General features: G+C 42.0%; 1 pseudogene; it reads left to right on the top strand.

Annotated features, from left to right (window-relative positions):
* Window positions 1-6,550, top strand: part of LOC102860820 — a 7,670-nt pseudogene extending 1,120 nt beyond the window's left edge.
* The last annotated feature ends 691 nt before the right edge of the window (window positions 6,551-7,241 follow it).

The raw sequence follows: 7,241 nt of genomic DNA, 5'->3' as shown, positions 1-7,241 counted from the left end.
AGTAAAACTCAGTGTTAAGGTTACCTATAGGAAAGGGAGCAAACCTAGAGAGAACAAACATGTGAGTTACAAATAGAAGGGCTTTGGGGGTATTGCTTTCGGGTTTACTGGAGGAGAGGGTGGTGGAAAGTAGCCTAGATAAAATTCTCTGGATACCCTAGGCATTTCCCACACCCCCAATCCAAGGGTCAGATGGCACAGTCTGGGGACTGAGGAGCTCACCCTGAGGGCCGTGACGGCTCACCCCGAGCTGAGGGCTGAAGACAGCTCGCCCTGGTCAGAGGGCTGTGACAGCTCGCCCTGGTCAGGGGTTGAAGGCAGCCCATCCTGAGCAGGGCAACACCCCCCAGGGGCTGGCTGGTACACTCCCCCTCCAATTGCCCCCACCCCCATGTGGTCCCCTCGCCTGATCAAGGACTATGTGGCCAAGGACAACATCTCCAATTCCAGCTCCGCCACTTTTACACCCCCCAAAAGTGGTCATACTATAATTTGAAGTAGGTGTCACTGCCCTCCCCCTTTATAAATGGCAAAGGGCTCCTGAGAGTTGTGAACAGACTCCCCCCAGTTCTAAACAGCTTTTGGCAGAAGCATTCAACAGATCAAAATATGTGGTGCATTTAGGATGTCAGTCCTCTTAGACATGCTGCCACTGTTAAGTGTCATCAAGTAGACAACTCACAGTGACCTTCAACAATCCATTGTATCCGTGACCATCTTCTCTGGCCTGTCCAAGGAAACCCAAACCTGCAGGGGGCAGCGCGCGTCATCTCCCACATGGGCGGCCGGGGGGCGCATGTCCCATCTCCTGTGCAGGTGGCCAGTGGCCACCCACTTCCCCTGCCGCTTCCACCTTGGCTCCAAAGATTCTTCCCAGAATAAGTCCACTTTGCAGCAGTGTGGTGGCTCCTCTGCACCAGTCTTGGGGAAGCCCGGTGCTTACCATCCATCCTGGGTGAGGGATTCCATAGGTTCCAGCTGTGGGAGATTCATGGAGCTGCGGAGGCGGTGCAGCATGGTGTGGGCTCTGCGGGAGAGGGTTGGAAGCTGCGAGATTCATCCATTCCTCCTTGGGAACGCTTGAATTCCTGTTGTTGAGCCTCGATCTTCACTGAAGACCAGTCATCAACTGTTTAACTGTTCAATTATCAATAAACAGAGGTCTGTAGAAAGCCATAGTGGCCCTGCTCCAAGTGGTGCACTGCTCCCGCAGCTCACCACGTTGTCTCTGCCTCCGCCGCCATCTTGGATCTCTCAACACTGCCTCTTGATCATGTTGTTTCTTGAAATTCTTCTTTGTCAGCCTCTTCTTTTTGGTACAATGACTCTGTATACTCCTTACATCTTCTTTTCATATTTCCTTGATCATTCAATATTCTACCCATAGTGATGTTTTTAGAAAGATATATCTATAAACAAGACAAACTGAGTAACAGTTTTGAATAAAAAAATTAAAAGTTTCCATCTTTGTGTGTTATACAGAAACACAAAAAATTTTAAAATGGAGGAGTTCAATTAGCAATAATAGAGAAACTTTATTTGGTCAATTTTTATCTTTTATTTTCACTGAGAAAAGGCAATCACTTTCTGGGTAACCACTAAGTCAGGTGGCTGAGACTCCAAGATGAAAAGCAAAGCCTTTGGTATGTCCGCAGGTAAGTAAGGCTAAAGACTAATGAAACTGAGTAGCTAAGACATCACCCTCACATATCCAGTCCCAGGATAGAGAGATCTGCAAAAGGCAAGAATATAACTTTAACACTGTGTATTCTCTAACTTCTCCCCTACTTCCTCTCCACTCCTCACATCTCTCCTTTCTTCCAGGTTTTCATTACAATAGACAAGAAAGCTAGAAAGTAATATATAACTCAGAGATGCATTTCAATAGTCCTTTCAAAAGTAAAGAGATGTTATACTTTTTCACTAAAAAAATAAAGAGTGATACTTTAGGCATCAAGTATCAGTGAGAAAAGGGCTTAGGGACAGAGTCTATTCCCTCCCTTCAGCCATACCCTAGGAAAAGCTGCCTCTAGTGCAGTCCAAAAATGACCAGGAGCAGACAAGGACATGTGCTTGAAACCACGGTTGGTTTTGTTAGTTGTCATCAAGTTAAGTATAACTGTTAGTGGACCTATGAACAACAGATATGAATCCTGTCCTATCTTGTGCCATCCTCACAATCTCTGATATACTTAAGTTAAGTGCACTGTGGCAGTCACTGTATCAATCCACCTGGTTGAGGGTCTTTTTCTCCTTCATCATCCCTCCATCTTTCCAATAATGATGTCTCTCTCCAATGAATAGTCTCTCTTAACAACATGCCCCAAATATATGAGACAAAGCTTTGTCATCTTTGCCTCCAAGGAACACTCGGACTGCACCTTCTCCAAGACATATCTGTTTGATCTTTTGGCAGTCCATGGTATATTTAGGGCTCTTCTCCAAGTTCAAAGACATCAATTATTTTCTGTCATCCTTATTTATTTTCCAGCTCCCAGATGCATAGCCAAAGTGACTGAAAAGGCCATGGTCTGGATCAGCAAACCTTAGTCCTTACAACAATGATGTCACATTGCTCCTTGATAATTTAGAGAGGGCCTTGACTGCAGATTTTGTGTGTAGAAAGTGGAATATGTCTCCTAATCTCCTGACTGCTGGAACAAAGTGTATCAATAGTAAATCCAAGAAAGCTTACATCATTGACAGTTTCAATTTTTTCTCTATGCATCATGATTTTGCTTATTGGTCCAGTGGCAAGAATTTTTGTTTTCTTGAAAAGGAGATTCAATCCATGCTGAAACTTGCAGTATTTGACCTCCTTTTGCAAGTGTTTTGAATCCTCCTCACTTTCAGCTAGCAAGATTGTGTCATCTGCATAATGAAGATTATAGATGAGTCTCCCTCGGATCCTGATGCCACTTTTCTCTTCGCAGAGTCCAATTTCTCAAATAATTTTCTCAGCTTACAGATTAAGTTGGTATGGAGAAAGGCTTCAACTGATGGACACTTTTTTTCATTTTAAACCATGCTATCTATATTCCCTTACTTTGGTTCTCACAATAGCTGCTCAGACTAGGTATAGGTTTGACATTAGCTCAAGTAAGTGCTCTGGGATTCCCATTTCACTGAAACCACTATAAGTTAGTTATTGGGAGTGGAAGTAGAAATAATCAGACTGCATATGTTGGAAAGCAAGAGAAGGACTGTGGAATGAAAATCATGATAGTTGAATTGTGCTTTCTTCAAAGATGCCCCTTCTCCCTAATCTTCCCCCCTCTAGTCAGTCTCTGATATCAGACCATTTCACTGGATCACTACAGGGTGCTGGTAGACATTATTTTGGCTCATATAATGTTGGACTCTGATTATTTTTAGCCCCTCATTCTTCTCTTTCTGTATGATTCAGCCTATTTATTTCGAGCTTTTGGCTTCACATTAGGAAACAGATGTTTAACCTTCTGTTCTATGAGCTGGTAATCTGTATAATTAAGAGAGCTGAAGGAAGACTGGAAGGGATACAACCAAGTTCTTGGATAAAATTATATCTGTGCGTGGGAAATGTATTTCCTTCCGATTACTTTAATTTTACTCTTGAGCATCTATGGCATTTGTTTAGCATTTAAGCTTTGGCAGAAAATCTTCACTTGGGGAAAAAAATGCAGAGATTCTTGAATGACTCCTTTAAAATTAATCTTTTCTTTTCAATTACATTTTCTGTAATCTATACCAGTGAATTTTTAGAAACTCTTCCAAGGTTGTTAAATTTCTAAATCAGACTAAACAAGAATATTGTCCAACACTGTTCTAATAGTGATTAAATTTTGAAATGTGAGTGACTTAATACAAAAATGACTTCATACAAGATGTGGTAGATCAATTGATTCACCTCAGTTTTGCAGCTAGGCAATGCGAAAGAGGGATTCTTAGAGGCGGGGAACACAGGGCCAGAAGTGTACATTCTCTGAAGCACCAGACCTGAAAATTACTTACTTCACTTCTTCCCAGATTTAACAGACCAAAACCACAGTGTAATTTAAACTTCAAGGGAAGCGAGGAAGTAGAAAAGATTTATATTTATTAAACACTGACAGCTTCTACATTAAAAGTTGTTGCTGTTGTGTACAGGGTAGTTGGAACTGACTTCTAGCTGATCTTTCAGCAGGTTTTCAGAGACTAAAAATCACACAGGAGATTGATTCCCCTTCTTTCTCCCACAAAGCAGCAGGTGGATTTGAACCATGTTGGAAGTGTAAGTTGGTAGTGTAACTCTTCCCCCAAGTAGGCCAGCTGAGTTCCACCTTAAATGTAGGTATTGTTGTTAGTTGCCTTCTTGTTGAGCCCGAACCATAGTGACTCTTTGTATAGAGTAGAATTATACACCATAACCTAGCAAGGCTGTGACCCTTAGGAAGTAGATCACCAAACCAGTCTTCTGATGCACCTCTGGGTAGACCTGGACAACTGTCTTTGGGTTATTATTTTAGCACACAACTCTTTGTAACATCCAGGGTCTCCTGAATGAGGTAGGAGAGTAAGACCATCAAGTAGAAAATCAAAGGAGAAAGAATACTATAGTAATATTATGGTTTATTATTAGTTATTATGGTTTATTTATATTATGGTTTGACTTTTCCTGCTGTATTTCACTTAGACTGCACTCAGTGCATTACAGGTACTGATTCCTACCTGGAACACAAGCAATATTTATAATTGGATTATAGTGTGGCATAAGCAGTGGCAACCAATTCAATTTAGAAAGAAGTAAAAGATCTAAGTGTCCTTGCGAAGAGAAAGGACAAAGGAAAAATGGACGGTAGGGTTAGAATGGGAAAAGGAGATATTTTTGAAAAGGATAAGAATGGCTATATTTTCCATTTTAGACATTTTCTTTTGTACCTTGATCTTTTCTCTCACCCTTATTCTTTAGGATTGCATGAATCTGTGCCTTTTCCTTTCTCTGCTTTAGCTATTTCTCTTATTTGGTCATACTAAAAAGAATTCCAAAGTATAAGAAAGAAGAAACAGAAGATTACAGACAAGTCAATATTGATTTGATTTTTATATAGTAAAAGTAATACTTCTAGAACTTCAGAAAAAGAACCCTGAAGGTTCACTCCTGCCATAAAGGAACCCAAAACGAATACAAAAAGGTCCTTTCTCTCAGTTATATCAGGATAGGAGGAAGTGGAGTGTAATTATAATATACCATGACATGGAAGCAGGGGCTCTTGATACGTTAACGGTGAGGCACAGAGAGCATCCAAGTATGTTTGCCAGAATCAGTAGAAGCATAACAGAAGATAACACTTGAGTGTGTCTTCAAAAAGTGAGATGCATCTTAATCAAAGAAATGTAAACTACCATGTTTAGTCTAGAAGGAGGACCCAGTAAAATGTGGGAAGAAAACAGAAAACACTGCCAATCTGAAGGCTGAAATCAGTCTGTAAAGGTCCTTAACGGCCAAATTATTATTCTTGGTAGGTGACATCAAGTCGGTCCCAACTCCATGACTTTATGGCCATTGGAACAAAAACACTGTACAGTTCTGAGCCATCTTCGCAGTCATTGCTCTGTTTGACCTTATTGTAGCCCCTGTTTGAATCCGTCTTGTCGAGAATCTTCTGGGGGTTTTTTTGCTTTTGTTTTTTTCACTGATCTATCAATTTGTCAAGCAAATTAATACCCTCCCCCAGGGTATTAATTAACTCTCTGATGTTGTTGTTGTAGTTGTGTGCAATTGAGTCGCCTGTGACTCTTAGCTACCCTACATTCGTTAGCTCTGATTCCTGCACTACCTTGATCCAATCTCATCATCTCCGACAGACCTAGTCTCATTTCACCAGCCACTGAGTCAATCCATCTCATCTTGGGTCTTCTTCTCCTGTGCTGTCCCTTCACCATGATGTCCTTCTCCAAAGAATGGTCCCTCCTGGACACTTGCCCAAATTATGTGAGACAGAGCTTCACAAGCTTGCCTTCAATGAGCAGCTTCATTTCACCCTCTCCAGGAAAGACCTGTTTGTACTCTTGGCAATCCACCCTGAGTTTTAAGTGAGTTGAAAAATTTGGGGGTAGGTAACCGCAAACCATCACAGATTCTAAATTAAGATAGTAGAATACAGGGCCCGAGGGCGGGCGCTTGTTGGCTGCGGGCAGGAGATGGGGTGAGTTGGTGAGTGGTGCGGCTTCGGGCTGTAGTCTTGTCAACGTGTTATGATGCAGTCTCGCTGCTGGGATTCCCAGTAGTAAAGTGAAATACTCAAGACTCTCCACAGACGATAGCTACATTGAACTTCAGTTTAAGAAAAGCCCACCTAAGATCCTTTACAAAGACATTGCTCTTGCCACTGTGCTGTTTTTGATCGTCGTCTTTCTCATCGTCATTGGCTCCCTCTTGCTGGCAGGTTACATCAGTAAGGAGGGGTGCAGACCGGGAGGTTCCTGTCCTGATCATCGGCATCCGGGGTTCTACCACCTGTGCATCGCCTACTATGCATCCAAAGGTTACCGGGGCTACTCCTATGACAACATTCCAGAGTTTGATGACTAGCACCCACCGGGGGCCATAGGCAAAGCAGCACCGTTGGGACCGAGTACAGTTTAAGACACTGGCCATGAGCTGAAGCTAAGCGCTAAGGAGTTCTGTAGTTGGAAGACACTTAGCAAGATTGGGGCCAGATTTTATGAGTCTATCCCAAAGTTGTTAACTGAGCTTCCAAGTAACTAATTAGGACATGCTTTATTATTCATCTCCTGGCTTTGGCAAACCTTCCGACAAGTTTTCCACAGGAATTTATATCATGGAAGAATAGTGCTGTTAATTGTGTGAGGAGACACGGAAGGTCTTCTGCACTGGAACATGTTCTCCCTAACCTCCTTAGAATTAAAATGTTCTTTTAAACAGTCTTTAATATCAATTTGGTCTGTGGCAAATGGAAAATGTATGTTTGTTTGTTTTTTAAAGGGGGAACAAAAAGTAATCTTGTGGGATATTATATTGGTAAAAATCAAATATCAAATAATGTCCCCACATCTGTTTACTCCTCTCTTCAACCACACACTAACTGAGAACAAGTGGGGATTTTTTAAACCCCAGAGCAGATTTCAGAATGTGACCATGTACTTTGTTCACTACTCATTCAGCTCTGATGTGCTTTCCAGAAGGTGGCTCAGCAGACAGTTTATGTTGTACTGTTCTCTGAAGCTCACAGTGCTCTGTGTAGCCTCCGTCTAAGGATGGG

This window comes from Elephantulus edwardii, unplaced genomic scaffold, assembly GCF_000299155.1.
Source record: "Elephantulus edwardii isolate Elephantulus edwardi_28Jun2011 unplaced genomic scaffold, EleEdw1.0 scaffold00128, whole genome shotgun sequence".
Taxonomy (NCBI): Eukaryota; Metazoa; Chordata; class Mammalia; order Macroscelidea; family Macroscelididae; genus Elephantulus; species Elephantulus edwardii.
The sequence above is the reverse complement of the archived record's forward strand: the minus strand, read 5'-3'. Positions and strand labels throughout refer to the sequence as shown.